The sequence below is a fragment of the Pagrus pagrus genome (genome assembly GCF_965226575.1).
Source record: "Pagrus pagrus genome assembly, chromosome: 19".
NCBI lineage: Eukaryota > Metazoa > Chordata > Actinopteri > Spariformes > Sparidae > Pagrus > Pagrus pagrus.
The window spans coordinates 14,967,880-14,984,212 of record NC_140203.1 but is presented as its reverse complement, the minus strand read 5'-3'; the positions used below and the strand labels follow the sequence as shown (position 1 = coordinate 14,984,212).

General features: G+C 42.4%; 1 protein-coding gene across 3 annotated transcripts in view; it reads left to right on the top strand.

Moving 5' to 3' along the window:
* Positions 1–7,644: 7,644 nt before the first annotated feature.
* strbp (spermatid perinuclear RNA binding protein) overlaps positions 7,645–16,333 on the top strand; it is an 86,481-nt gene continuing 77,792 nt past the window's right edge. For 2 of the 3 annotated variants that reach the window (XM_084383302.1, XM_084383304.1), the window contains exon 1: positions 9,207–9,411. The gene's annotated coding sequence lies outside the window, so the exon portion shown is untranslated. Of the gene's footprint in view, positions 7,733–9,206; positions 9,412–16,333 lie in introns of those variants that run through there. The other variant, XM_084383303.1, reaches the window with a different exon arrangement.

Below are 16,333 nucleotides of genomic sequence, written 5' to 3'. Positions count from 1 at the left end.
AACAAAAACTGGATATTTTTGACTGTAAGTTGGGACATCTCTAGTAATATTGGAGACATCAAACACCAGGTGTTTTTTAGCGAGTCCTCTGGACATCCCCAGCTGTGTTTGTGGCAAGCAAAACTGTTATTTTAAGCAAAAACATCATCTTCTTCCAACTGTAACCAAGTGGTTTTTGAGCCTAAACCTAATCAAACACACACACAGCATTGTCACAAGATAAAATTGAAAATTGAACCTAAAGAAACATGTAGTTGCAACATAAAGATGGAAAAGGCTTATCATAGCCTTGGGTTGCAGAAACATACATATCACATATCATAACTGATGCTACTACAACTGATGCACATATGTTTTTGAGGATCAGCATGAAGGATTATTTACCAGTATTTGTGAAATGAATCTTGACAACCTCTGTGAAAAACACTCTCAAATCAACCTCGTACAGCTGACCTGTAACAATTTTAGCACAGAGCTGGGCCTCTTGCACAATCAGTTGTAGGTGCATTTCATAAAAAACATGTTTCCCCATGAGGAAAGAAATAGAGACACCAAAGACATTTGAAGGTGGTTAAATCAGGCAGGACATTATGCAGCAAAACATCACATATACAACACATCCTATTTTGGGATGCAGTGTTTTATATCTCCATATTTTGATGATGTAAATTGAATTTTTCATTAGGCTTTATTTGTAGATGTATGCGACTGTTTGCATGTGAAGACTAAGACTTGTTTTACTTACCATAAAACATAATCACATTATCTGTTAAAAGTCGCACAGTTAGACTTGATTAGTCAATCCGTCACTCTTGTTCAGAGAAATGTATTTTTCAGAATGAAATCATCAGTGTTCTTACGTGCAGGTTGTGTTAATAGCCTCGCGGATAGACTGTCCGTATGTGCAGGAGAAGTTCTGTCTTCTACAAAAATCATATCTAATACTGAACATAACTTCTATGAGCCTGTCCAAGTGTGGAGGTGGAGTAGGTTGGCGCTTATTTGTAGCGAGTGAAACTATAATAACTTTTAAAAATGAACCAGTTCAGTGTGAGCGACAGAAGCACCAAGCAAAATATTTAACCGATGCACCGACTTTGTCTCTCCAGTTAGGAACTCAGTGATGTGGAATATTGTTTTGTTATTTTCTCCATTCTGCCTGATCTAATGGGAGGGCTGTTATTGCTCAACAGATGGAAGGATTAAGGCTCGCTGTCTGCCTCCAAGCACAGGCGCAAGATTTTTTTCTTTGTCACATCTTCTGCCATGATTAATATAGTATATCCATACAGTTCTACATATGATATGTATCAGGTGATAGTCCATTTCCTTCACATTCTCCCTATTATAATTATTCTAGCATTACCAATGTCATTATGAATAGCTTTAGACTATAATTATTCATTATTTCAAAAATGAAACAATAGAAAGAGAATGTAGAAAATGGCAGCTTTAGATACGGGAGCCTCTCTCTGTGTGTCTCTCTCTCTTCCCTGGTGGCTCTCCTCTCATTTCTTCAGCTTTTGAAGTGCTACAGCAAGAACACAGCATGCAGGGATTTGGAGGGAATCTCAAGAGATGAAGAGGAGAGATTTAAATGGACGAATGTAAAGATGGGGGAAGATGAAAGGACTTGTATATTGTGTAGGATGGGGAAGGCGGGGATGGGCAGGTGGTTGACAAGACGTGATTGAGCAGGTGGAGCAGAGGCTGAACAGGCTGGATTGATGTCCCTCGTCGATGCGAAGTAACCGATATTCGTCAAGGTCGAGATCAATGCCGCAATCGGTGCTACCCTGTATTGGTGGAGTTTTCTCTCGCTGGTGTCGAAGTGTGAAGTCAGTGGGATGCCCTATGAGTGGCAGTTTGCAGAGCCAAACTAAGACACCTTCAGGGTAGCTAACACTAGCTCGACTGATACAACAGTGACTAAAGCGCGAGTTGCTGATTTCACCGCTTTGCATCATCCAGCCAACTGTCTGTTTTAGTCAAAGTCTGTTCAATCATCTTCTGTGTGTTCACACCGCTGAAGTCTGCCCAGCCTCTGTATTGTGCAGGTGTGTATTCATGCAACTGTGAGTGTGTCTGAGTGTGTGTGTGTGTGCGTGTGTCCTTTCCAACTTTGAAGCCCCTTACAATGTACCAATGGTTAGATAATAATGTAAAAGCATATTTTCAGCTCTTTGCAGCCTATTGAAGAGTTGCACTTGTGCACTCTAAAGATTAAAAGGCAGGTACAAGACTGCAGGCAAATGTCAGGTCTCAATTTGCGCTTCTTTTACTAACTGATGACACATCCTTTTACAACAAAAATGTCAACACTCTTTCAATATGGAGTTTTGACTTTTACTTTTTTGTACTCTTACTTCGCCTTTTGCTTTTAAGACGAGTACAGAGTACATGTGTAGCTATGCATGTACACCTGTGTTTGAGTATATATGTATGAATATGAGTATGCATGGTACATATACTGCATAGTATCCATGCATTATTACCTGAGAAATGCATTTAAGTGTCAGGAAAGAAAAAAACTATCTCGGGCTGAGACACATCCTTCACCCACGTTCAATAGTTTTTGTGTAATCCTGCCAACAAACCAACCAACCAAAAAAATGGACACTGGTGGAAACATAACCTCCGTCTGTCAACATAGATCCAAAGTGAAAGCTGCTTCATTAAGGTTCTGAAGAATGACTGGAAAAGACAGGACTGAAGAGGCGAGCCTGATTTCCTGAAGCAGCTTGTTCCTCAACTTCAACCAACCTTCTTACTGAGGACATGTCCATATTTTAACGAGCATCATCTCCAGAAGCATCTGGGTGTAACCTGACTACAAAGGTGCCTGTCCAGAGTGAGCCCCGGAGGTGATCAGTGAAAATAATATGAGTTTACTCATGTGGCCTCTGACTTTTTCATCAGTTCTAATTCTGAAATGAAATGGCTACCCTTGCTAGATGCCAAGATGATATATGATATTTTAATGGTCCCCAAAGGATTGATCTGTTTTTCAATTGCCCGCCTACGTAGGGAGTTCAGAGGTCAGGGTCAGCTATGGAACCATGTTGAAGCTGGACGGCAGTTAAAAATGCTGTTCAAGATGCAAGCCATCAAGCACTTCATGATTTTGACTTCAAATACTACAAATGTGTTTTATATCTTCGACGAGTTTCAGTCTATAAAAAGAGCCTTCTTCCATGTGGGTGGCTGGCTAGTTTTCCACAATGTGTTGTTTTGGTGGACGGGAGTGAAGATCCTGGAGTATTACAGCTCACAAAAGAGAGTGTCAACTCTTTAGATGAGAGTGTACGTCATGCTGTCACCACCAGTGCGGAGAGACTGAGATCAAGCCTGACAGCCAGAGGCTTGTGCTGCACCCAACATTACTGTGTGTGTGTGTGTGTGTGTGTGTGTGTGTGTGTGTGTGTGTGTGTGTGTGTGTGGGTCTGTTGGTTATTTGTGTGAGGTTTTGGGTGGGGGCAACAATGTGGTCTCACCTTACCATCACCTGTCACTGACAACAGATGTTCACCCAATGGGATTATTTACTCAACAACCAGTCTGTGTGTGTGTGTGTTTGTGTGTGTGTGTGAGAAAATGAGTTACTGATCTAAAGCCCAGATATGAAGCAACTCTTCCAGAGCACATAGATACATGCTCTCAAAGCAAATCCATCTCCCATGTACAACACCGGCATTGTGGAGGCGTCACCTCGGGATCTGATCCCAATTTGACGGCTCTTGTTGTGGCCTTTCAGGAGGGATGTCCTCATTCAGAGAGACACTGAGAAACATCTTTTTTCCATCAAACTGCAGTAGAAGGTACCCAGTGTGGGCCAGAGGACATTTTTCCCATGAGTCCATAGCGCAAGCTGCCATCTCATCCATCACGCTCCAACAATAGAGATGTCGTCCACTCCCTAGACAGCTGCTCAGCCACAGTCCTCTGAAAATGTGTGTGTGTGCATCTGTATGTGCAAACACCAGTGAGTGTGTTTGTGTGTATAATAGACCTCTATCATTACAATAAGACCTTACTTAAAAAGTGTTAAACAGAGACTCCAAACACCTGCTTGACACCAGTAAATGCGCTTGAATGAACGCCATGATTTTTTAGATACTTAAACAGATTGATTATTCCTTTGTTGACAGTGGCATGTTCTCTCCTTGGAATACATCAGGGAATCTTTTTTAATTAGACACGAAATTAAAATCATGGTCTGCATGGTTATGAGTGCCAATGAGCGAGGAGAAAGAATTAATGACACAAAACCAGAAGGAGAAATCTTTACTCGGTTGATACTGTCTGACCACAGGCAGGGCAGCCGGTGTGCATCCATGTGTGTGAGTCCACCTAACTCTTCTGCTCGTGCCACGCTGACACCACCATCTGCTGCCCGTCGAAGTTCTGTCCGGCCCAGCAAGGCTCCTCGCACACACACACACACACACACGCACACAATTCCCTATGTACTGCTTGTGGTCAGACAGCCAGGTGGCGTCACACCAAATGACCAACCGTTGGTACACACACGCTGCGACCCTACAGTACACCGTGGTCCACCAACAGAAAGTCCCTCGCAGTCCTCCTGCTTCTCTTTCTTTCTTGATGCGCACGTAGGCCTGATTAACACGCCGAAAGGGTGTCTGCCTGTCCGTCCATCTGTCTGTCCTCCCCTTCTGTTTCTCTCCATGCCATTTGGCCTGCTTATCTGCCTTGGATTGAGAACATAGGAGCTCTTCCTCGCGAACCAACCCTACAATGTTTATGTGTGTGTGTGTGTTTGTGTGCTGTGTGTTTTAGAAGACAACTCTAAAAAGGAACTCCTTAGAGGGGTGTCAGATGGCAGGCGTTTGTGTTGGTGTGCGGATGGGGGAAGGAGAGACGATGGGGGCGGATGAAGGAAGGGATAGGAGGAAACAGGAGGAGGGGGAGACTGCTCTGTTCTCTGCTCCTCAGCTTTTGTTCTCCTAGATAATAACTCTCCACCCCCTGACTCCAAAAAACAAGGGATCCCCTCCAGACTGGAAAGACGAGTCACTTCATTCAGTGGTTATGACGACTATTGATACCAACCAACATCAAGATAGACAGACAGACAGACAGATAGATAGATAGATAGATAGATAGATAGATAGATAGATAGATAGATAGATAGATAGATGATTCACTGTACATTTTGGACAGTTGGTGCTGCAACTGTGTCAGATTCCTCATACTCAATTATAAATGCCCTACGTTGCCCTAAAAAACCCAACATGCTTTTAATTTGGGCCAAAAACTGAGAAGGGGGAAAACATAGAGCCATATCACTGCCAACAGCCTGCAGGCCAGTTGAGTGTCTCGGCCTTATCTGCCAGGACCGATGAAGAAAACTGAAGTCTGAGAGAAGAGAAGAGAAGAGAAGAGAAGAGAAGAGAAGAGAAGAGATTCAGATAGGTGAGCGGCAATGCAGGTGGCGACGTGACCGTCACAACCTCTGCTCTCATTTTTAGCAACAAACATAAGCGTTTACGGGGGAAACTGGGAGAAAGTCGTTGGCATCGAATGTTTCAGCGAAAACACTGTTCTATTTGCTGTGGCCTGGTTCAGTAGAGCAGCATCTGCAACCCACATGAAATCTAAAAATACTCCTGCACCATTGACTGCTACTATGCCGTGGCCTCGGTAGGTAGATGAATAACTGCATGTGTATGGTATGCTTGTGGGCATGTGTTAAAGTGGGAACGAGGTATATGGGATGGATTCTGAGGTTTCGCCGCTGCCTCGTTTACAAACCTTCACCACAGATATGCTGTTAAAACCTCTTCCCAAATATGTTGCAAAGTGTGTGTGTTTGTGTACAGAGGCACAGATTACTGTAAATCCAGTCTATATAGGTATATGACTGCCGTTTTTGTTGTTGTAATACCCCATCCCTACCCCCACCCAGCCACAGTCTGTGCACCCTGCTGCCCTCTGGCAAGAGATACAGAAGAATCCATTGCCGTACCACCAGACAACAGAGCAGCTTCTTCCCTCAGGCTGTGAGACTCCTGAACTCATCCTCAGCACTGTATCGGAGCAGGTGGTGAACTCAATACACAGCCTTCATATGGGAAGCTGAAGTTTTCCATTAAGAGTTACAGTAAATGATGCAATTTTGACATAAGGAGAAGAAAATATAAAGGTTGTGACTGTCTGAAATGTTCGCAGTTAATGTTTCTGCAAACCACAGATACAGTACTGTATGTTTGCATATTTGTGCAAAATGTGTCATATCATATCACGTTCACATTACACATATTTATTACCTGATTTTTATCATGAGGTGGAAGTGATGGCAGTGGAGTTACATGCAAAAAGGCTGCCAGGCCAGTGACCAAAGTTTGCGTCTGCGTTTCAACATCTGCAAGTGTGAACCCACTGAAAAGTTTTGACAAGCGGCTGTGGTGTTTCAACATTTGTAAGCGTGGCATGACAGGATACTATTAAAGAGACATCGGGACAATTTCCGTTTGTATCGACCAAAACCAGATATTTTTGATGGGATGTTGGGGAGGTGTTTCTGCCGACAAGACTGGATGTTTTTAATGAGACCTCAGGAATTTCCAAGTTTTTTTAGCCAAAGCATGATGTTTTCCTAACCCTAACCAAGTGGTGTTTGTGCCTTAACCTAACCAGAGCATAAGCACAGCATTGTGACAGGAGAAAATTGAACCTAAAGAAGTGTAAAGTTTCAACTTACCGGTTGTTTTGCAGAAACGTACTATTGTTGTCCCTAATTTGCTACAACTGTTAGTTTGCTAGTTGAGCTTTAATTTTAAGAAAATCTCACAAGAGATACATGGCGTGCTACTCAGACATTTAACTATGATTAAAAATACAGCTTATGCATGCACAATATTTCTACAAATGCATTTGCGTTATGTCATTTTTTTTCATCTGAGACCTGCACAAAGGTACACTATACAAAACTGTAAGAGAAATCTATTCATTGAATTGCTATTTATAAGATTTAACAATTAGATGTAACGTGTGAAGGACTTTTATTTTGAAAATTCCCTTATACATGTTACCAATACTCAAAACATCTCAATTTTACTTTCATATACTGTCAACGATCATATACCACACATAAGTAGTGGTGTAACAGAAGAACCCTCAGTTTACTCACCTTCAAGTAGCCTACAGGACAGTCTCATTTCACTGACTGTAAGTAGGCTACACTGTGAGTTATTGCCTATCATCTTACAGTGTTATCATAGATATGCTGATAATATTCTTGCACACATAAAGCAATCACTCATCTGACAGCTGTCCTTCAGTCCAACAACTGTCTAACAATAATGTAGGCTACAGGATATAATTCTCATAATTATTATGTAGATTGGCTGTTATGACTTGTATTACTGGTGCGAGTCACATTCACACACACAAAAGTGGGAGCGGTGCATATCATGCATGAATGTACCCTGCTGCACCACTCCGTCTTCTCCTGCCGTCCTGTCCCTCCTCCTCTCCTCTCCTCTCCTCTCCTCTCCTCTTCCCTGCCTGCACCGTTGGACCGCTCACCGTACAGGTGCGAGCGAGCAGCGGCTCGAGGCGTTTCGCCAATTAGGAGCAGCGAGCGTGACCACGTGAACAAATCCCGTTGTCTAAATTCCCGTTCAGCGGCAGCGAGCAGCTCGGAGTGAGCTGAAAGCCACACTGAGTGGGAAGTAATAACGGCGGGCTGAACGGGAGCGCTGTGCAGGTAAATTGCTTTTTTTCCCTTCCTGGCTCTAGACTTTTTCTGCCTTCGTCCCCTCTCACCGGCTCTGTCGGGATGGTGTGCGGTGCAGATGCGGGGCTCCGGGACAGGATGTTTTGGATTCAATTTGCCGTCGCTTGCGGCTGATTGTCTGCTCCCCTCCGATCCGCGGACAGGACAAACAGCATCATCGGCTCGGCTGGTTGCTCTGCACCGTCTGCGCATTGAAACTCCGCCGCCCCGCGCCTCACTCCCTCCCTCCCTCCATCCATCCCACCTTCCCTCTCTCGCTTTCTCTCCCCCTTCTCTCTCGCGGGCACATGAGGCTATTGATAGTTGACAGAAGCCGTGTAATCCCTGGCTGATCTGGCCGACCGGCCACAGCCGTTTTGCGAAACAAGAATGTTGATTGAACTTTATTTTGCTCGGAGATTTGTTTTAATTGGTATCGCCCGCATACATTGACGCCGCGCAGAGGGGGGAGCGTGAGAGGCGTCCTTTGGTGCTGCATGCGAGCAGGGAAGCAAGCAGACGCAAGCTTTTATTGCTGAATTATTTATAAGACTGTCTGGGGGAGAGTAATGCTTCTCTTGGATGTAGAGGGAGTCACAGTCAAGATACACTCCGAGGCTATTTCTAATCGTGGTTTCTCGCCATTTCTTACTCAAATCAAACCCACTCCACGTTTTGGACCGGTCCAAGCTACAGAAATAAGGCGTTCTGTATCTTTTTTTCATTTTTAAAAATTATTATCATTGTTTCTGTAAAGAAGACAAATTAAGAGCTGACAGAAATATCAATGAGTTGACCAACTAAGGAAATTTTTGTGGTAACCAGCTGATTTTCATTCATCAAGCCTTTAAGTCATCACTGTCATTGATGTAGCCTATCAAGTAAAAAAGGACGAGAGAATTTGCTGATTTTCCAGCAATTCTATTAGTAATCACTGCAAATCAGATATCTTTTAGCTTTGGACTTTTAATCGGACAAAATAAGCCATTTAAAAGGCATCGCGTTGGATTCTGGGAACTTGTGGACATGTTTCTGACATAACAGATCGATTCGATCTATTTAATCGATCAAAAATACTTACAGGTTTTTGAATGATGAAAAAATAATCAATAGTTGTCCTAAATTAAATGCTACTGGCCTTTAGTCTATAGCGTGATATTAAGTTGACTGTTGACAATTTCCCGTTTTACTCCAACGTCTTAATGAATAAATAAATGAGAGATGGATAGACACTAAAAGATAATTTAAACAAACAAACAAACAAACAAATAAATAAATAAATAAATAAATAAGCTTAAGAAAGGAGGAAAGAGAAAGAAATGCGGCACACTGCTACGTTTCTGCCTTTTTACAGCCCTACTCCACCGGAATGAATCGAGCCGGGCCGCGCATGCGCACTCGCTCCACCATTCATCTGTAGCAGCTCCCTCTCCCTCCTGTTCCTCTCGTCTCGTGCGAGAGAAGAGAAACCAGCAGGCGGCTCCGGGCTCGCGCTCTCTCTCCCTCGCTGCCCGGTTGTCAAGGCACTGTCAGTCTGTGACTTCTCCTCGCTGCGGCAGGACGGTGACAGCTCCGCTCTGCTTTCTCATTTGTAGCTCGGATTTTCGCCCCTTTTGGATTTCTATGTTTTGGTGGCGGTGGCGGACTCTCAACGGCTTCTTGCGAGCACCGTAAGTCGGTTGATATTTTCCTGTCTAGCTGTGTGGTTTTGTGTTTTTTTTCCTCGTGTATTTCGCGAGGGCTTTTAACAACGCTCAGCGCTGTCACCCCGTGAGAGGGAACTGAACAAGCAGCAGGAGTTGTGGCTAATTTGTGTGTTTGTTTGTTTGTTTTTTGAATCTCTCGCTAGCTCTTTGCTCGATAGAGTCGGAGTTTCAACTACTTTATCTCCTCTCTTTCTTTTTATTGTCATGTTATCGCTTTATTGCCTTTTTTTTTCAAGGACAAAAAAAGAAAGAGGAACTTTACACGTAATGGATATAACTTTCATCATGTTTTGAAGATGTTTCCGTGTTGTCCTGACTTATCCTGTGAACAATAGACTCAGATAAGGAGCCCGGAGGTGGCGGTTTGTCTGTCGCTCATCTTATACAGCAGGTGTCTGATAGCCTACTTCCGCACTGTGCTGCGGGATATGGATCGCATGTGAACCCATTCAAGTCTTTTTTTAGCTTAAATGTTGTCTCTAGCTGTTGTTCGGTTATTAGAGGTCCTTCAAGTTGAGCTGTGACACTCGTTTATTTAATATTAAGTAACTATTATTGTGGTTTTGGTATTTCTTTCTCTTCCCCTTATGTCAGCCTTCACGAGGCACTGTTTTAGGGAACCAAAAGCAGCCAAAGTAATTGAAGCATAGTGTTGCATCACAGAGGTGACTTCCTCACACGGTAGCCTGCCTTTCTTTGTTTGGTGTGAGACTGTTTGTTTCTCTGCGTGTGACCAAGTGAATAACAGCGAAAGGGGAGAAATGCTGAGCTGCTCTCTCTTCCTGCTGAACCAGCTCGTTGGCATACCTAGTCCTGTTGAAGTGCCAGTAAACCTACACCTTATTTCTCTGCCTGAGAACAACTAGAGAGACCACAACGGGCGTATCAGCTTGTCAGTGTGCAAAGGTCTTCACACCTGTCTGTACAGTACAATGCAAAACTTTCCAGACAGTGCTGAAACAGCAGCGTTGGCAGCATTTCTCTTTCTCATTTGTATTTCTGTTCTGATTGACTAATAGAGCTGCATTTGCTCCCTGCTGCTGTCTGCTCATTGTGAGATATGTGGTCTGTGCTGGTTTCACTAGTTCATTATCAGTTCTTTGTGCCCGGTGGTCTCTCGGCTTGACTAATGGCCTGTTGCCTTTGGGTTATTTTTGTTTGCTCCACCCTGCTCCACCCAGTTTCATACGCAGGAGGTGTCCCTGCTAACACATTCAAATGCCACACCTGGCCTGCTTAGATAGAAATGTGGGGTGTCTTTGTTTTAATGCCCTGCCCTTTCTTCACTGGCCTAGATAGACTTGATTTATTGAGTGGAAACATACTTCTTTAGTTGTTGCTTGTTACACCTGTCTAATGCTCCTCTTGTGCTACTTAAGTGGACTTTGTGAGAGGAAGAGATGGAGTTATAATATCCTTGCTTTCGGTAGATTATCCGTGATTTTGCATTCATGCTTCTTTACTTGTGCCTGTCTTTATGTCTCTTTTCTCCGGTGGACTGTAATGGACAAATGTCCAGCAGCATCAGCCTTTCAACCAAGATTGAGAAAGTATGTGTGTGTACCTGTGTGGTTGAGTGTATGCTCCAGGCCCCCATGAGCACTTTCACAGACTCTTTCTCGTAAGCATCGACTTGGCAGTGAACTCTCTATCAGAATCGACCAGATAAGAGGATGAGAAGGAGGGAGAGGGAGCTGGTATTATACGATCACGACACACAATCTGTCTTTGTCTCTTTCTGTATTTCTTCGAGTTTTCCCTTGGTGTTTCTATTTTTCTCATTTCTTTTGGAAAATCTTTTTCTGTTGACACACGGCGGACCTGTTCATTGTCTTTGTTTTGTGATTTCTTCTGGTGCACAATTTTTCTCCATACGGTTTTTACTACTATTTTTCTTCATTTCTTTGTTTTTCCTATTTTGTTCATCATTTTACATGGATTTCTTTGTCTTCATTAAGACAGACATAGATATAATTTTTTTGACTATGTGGATTATTTAGTTAGGTTTAGTTGAGTTGACAATAAATTCAGTACTTAATTCCATTGACCTTGTTAAATAGATATAGATCAGAATAGAAAAATAGGATTATTTTAAATTTTATATGAAACTGAGCCCGACCGATACTAGATTTTTGGGGCCAATATTAGGGAGGAAGACATTCAATATTCCATATCGATAAATCAGCCTTTGAACAATATTTTTTTTTGCAAAGATCACTCAATTGTGGTTATCTGACGCTGATAACGGCCAACTAATATCAGTGCTCCAAGGTGCGACTATTTTGGTTGCACATGCGCCCAAAAATCTGTCATGTGTGACTAAACATTTTCATTAATTGTACCGAAGAGCCTGATATTTACCAACTCGGATTAAAAAACACCTACAGGGTCGATTGACAATTGCAGTTTACATATTGTGTTAAGAGTTAGTGCAGCTAAATAAAAAGGTTAGGCGCACCACTGAAGCAATACCAATGGATTTGGATAGCTTTAATGGATTTATTTTCCACTAATGGCTCTTACTATGGCCCAGATTAAGGACCACATAGAGAACTGACAACGCATATGTACACATACATGACACTGAGCTTGTATGGCAAAGACAAACAAGCACAGTGATTTTAAACAAATAGCATGTAATTTGTTTTCAAGTCAAGTCCAGTCAGTTTTATTTACATAGTCCTTAATCAAAAATTCGCCTCAGGGGGCTTTACACTCTCTCCATCCTTAGTTCCTCAATTGTGAAAAGGAAAATCATCCTCCAAAAATGTTTAAAAGGGAAGAAGCCTCAGGAAGAGTAGCAGTTCTATTTAAAAAAATTAGACTGCCTGATCTTTCTGGCCTTTTTCAGTCTCAAGTTTGTCCTCTTCCCAGTTGTGCGTCTGCTGTCACCTCTCTCTGTCTTCAGCTAGTTTTTCAGCAAGCTCATCCATGTGTAAGTGTCTGTTTTATGTACGCCTGGGAACAGCATCACGATGCCTCGGCTGCACAGGTTCTGGTTTGTTTTATGTTGTGTTCTTGGTTTAAACAGTTTAGAATCTCAGTCGCACACACTCAGTAACGCAGAGGACACGCACTTGCATGGGATGTGTCTTTCTCCGGTCTCTCTCTGCAGCGTGTGTGTGTATTCTGGTGCCCGGTGCCTGTCAGCGAAACAGGAGTCTGCCCACCAGTTCTCAGATTCTAGCATACAGCAGCACATTTAGAGTCTCGTCTGGCAAGGAAATGTAGCACTAATCCAATTGGCTGTAGCTTTAGTAAAAGCTTTTCTAATTGGACGATATGGACATCTGGCTGCCAAGGTTCCAGTAAGCACAACAGGGAGTTGGGGAGAGTCCCAGTGGTGCTGTGGTGCAGAAGAGGCTGAACAAAGGGCAGATAGCAGGGAGCATGCTACTGTTTTGAATATTCCTCCACATGGCTGTAATAAAGGACCCATCTGCACCCTGCTGACTCAGATCCATCCAGATGACCATATCTCATTTTCAGCTGTGCTGTTTGCCAAGCACACATGCAAATACACACACACGCATGCAAACACACACTCCCCCCACATTCCATCTGCAGGAACAGGAATGGCTTTTATCACACACAAACATGTTTGAGGAAACATCCTCCTGACCTGTTAAGGAACAAAACCACAAACAGGAATACTGACAGCGTCTGTGTTACAAGAGGAAGAGTGGAGAAACAAAACGCTGCTTCCAACAGCCAGTGCAGCCGTTCCTGTTTCCTTTCACCTCAGTGTGGAATCCAGGAATAGCTCAGAGTGACAGAGACAAGAGATGAGAGAGAGAGAGAGAGAGAGAGAGACGGTGTGTGTGTGTGAGAGAGAGGGAGAAACAAAGAGAGACAGTGAGACAGACTGAGGCACAGAGTGTGAGAGATGGCCATGTAAGGTTTCCTGCACCACAGCTTGCACCACTCCACACAAACGGTGAACCTGAAATGAACTGTTGATGGTTTGGGTTCTCAAGTCACTGTTAACTTGACCTTTGGCCTTGTGCGGCTGCTTGACAATGAAACAAAGGCCACGTTCTCCACAAGATACATTAGGGAAGTGACAGAAATAATAGAGGTCCTACTGTGGAATGGCATGTATTGTTTTCATTCTCATTTTATGCATTCATTGAATTATATGTGCATGTGTGAAAACCTTTTGAAACCAAGTTGTAATATGTACTAGTCACTGTGGCTTGTTATACAGGTATCCTTCTGATTTATTCTTTTTTGGCCATTTGCTATATGTCTTTGATACTCTTACTACCTTACAGTACTCATAAATTGCCTGTACAATAGTTTAATTTCCTTTTTATGCTTGACAAGAGTGCTATTATGCATGCCTATGGAGAAATTACTAGTAATGAAATCTGTTATTTGGATTCTCGATTAAGTAACCAGCGTCTTGGAAGCGCCTCACTGAAATTTGATTGATTGATTTGAACCCGAATTATTGCAGTTGTTGCGCACACTCTCACACATAAAAACTTCAACAGTCATTGAGCTAAATGTAAAAGGTCAATTGCGAAATGAATGCAGAAGCAGAGTTAATACAAAGTTGTTCAATCTATATCTTATTGTTTTCTCAGGGATTGAGTTAATCGTTTCCTTTAATTGGTGAGACCAGTGAGGAACAAATGACACGCGGAAGAGTGTGTTTGTCATCTTTGCTTTGTGTAAAGGATTGTAAATCAAATATTGACATTTTTATTACCAGGGAAAATGCTCCAGATGGCATTGTAAACCACTTGATGTGGGTTCACACAGATGAAGCTCAAAGTATACTCCCATATATAGTAGAATATAGTACATTTACTCACTTTCTCAGTAAATGTACATGCGCATAGAATATCATAACGTTTTATTTAATAATATTTTGAAAATATATCAACAAAGAAAATCAATTTACTTATTTTTTGCTGATCAAGCAAATTAAAAAACTGGAAATAATCTAATTACTGTCACACAAAGTCCCTCCTGATCATATACAAACCTACTGGTGTGTATGACCAACGTACTTAACCACATGTTGCACAACTATATGAGTATCACTGATTTAGTTACATTGGATGATGGCCATATCATTTTGAGGGAAGCTTGCAGAAGTCGACTCTGCCTATTCAATTTCACTTGCTGATGTGATGATGGATTTACCAGGAAAGAGGTTGTTGTGATGGATGTGGGCGAGCAGAGTGAAGAATGTGCCTTTTATATTGTATTGGTAGGCTTGTTAGTGTGCAGTTAGCATTACCACAACAGTTACACTAATCTGAGTCGTTTTAAGATGTTAACACTGCATGTTTAACATTATTGATACGGTAAGGCTTGGCTGTGAATATGGAACAAGACAGGAGTGTGGATGGAGTGGGTGTTGATACACAGAGGGAAAGAGGATAAGGTGTAGATGGGATTAAGAAGTGGCACATAAGAGGTTATTCTGACAGCTCCTCTTCTCAGAGGCAACCTTTAAAATTTACAGCACGCCTCTTGGTTCCCATTCAGTTTGTGATTTTACCCCATCTCTTATTTTTTGCAGTAAATCTCAGCTTCACATAGCATCAGCTTATACAGAAGACACTTAGTTACATGCTCACCCATAACCTGATTGCTGAGAATACTGAGACGGTGTAAACAGCGGGATTAAAGCATCATTATGCAAGAATTGGTATTTTCCATGACTTGGTTGCCCCTACAGCTTCCGAGTGCAATTTACTTTTAAACCACTGTACAAATGGCGCCTTCAGTCCCCGATCATGGACAGCTGTACACATGCATTTATTGACAAGGTGAAGGATGCAGAACCAGCAAAGGCGACATCCAAAGCATGTTTGAGATTCACTCTTGTCTCTTGCTTAGTCACTTCTTCAGTCTCTTTACCTCTGCGCACTGAGAATAAAGAGCTAGCTCCTTCTTATAGCTAGAGAGATTATACCAAACAACCCAAGTTACATAGTCGAGGAATAGGTGTTTGGGGCACAGAGTGGGAATGAATGAGACACCATTCTACCTATTACTAGTCAGTGTACCATCAAAATGATTTTGAAGCTGTTACTTTAAGGTGAATTGGTTGTAAAATGTTCTAAGATGTTCCAAGGCATGGTTCATAAATCGACTTACTTAACAACCCAAGTTAAGCCTGTCCGAGATAACTAAAAAAGACCTCTTGTTGGATATGTGTACGAAATTAGAGGCATGTTGTTGGTATTTTAGTTTTCACTTTGGTTAATTAACTGAGTGCACTGAATGTCCAATTAATCATTTTTGTGTACATGGACTCTGACGTGTGGAAAGGCACAGTAGCTGATTATGTATTAAGGCTTCAAAACAATCTCTGTTTCGTATGGTGTGCCACTTCCTCTACTGCACAGAATGTTTTTGTTTTTTTACTGCTACAAGCTTGTTCTGTTTTTAAAAGTGAAACTTTGAGTCCTCTCTCTCTCTAAGGCTCTTTTTTGTTGTGTGCACAATTTGAAAAAAAATAGACTAATCTGAATACATGTCAAGAGTGTTACTACATTCTCTATGTCGGTGTGATAACCTGGTTGAGATCATTTTTAGATCATTATAACAGTAATCAGATTACTGCATTCTCTGGCTTAAGCAACTACTGGAGGAGTAATGGATTGGGTGAAGAGAGTGTCTTCTCTGACAGTTTGACAGTTATATGGGAGGCCCATCTGCTCTTTCACTCAACTACTGTGGCTCACTGAGTGTCACCTCTCTGCTCTGACTCGTACACGCACACACACACACACACACACACACACACACACACACACACACACACACACACACACACTCTGACAGCCGCACATAACATACAGCATACACATGTTGATAACCCATTTACACCGACCCCGACCGAACTTTCTCTATCTCTCTCTCT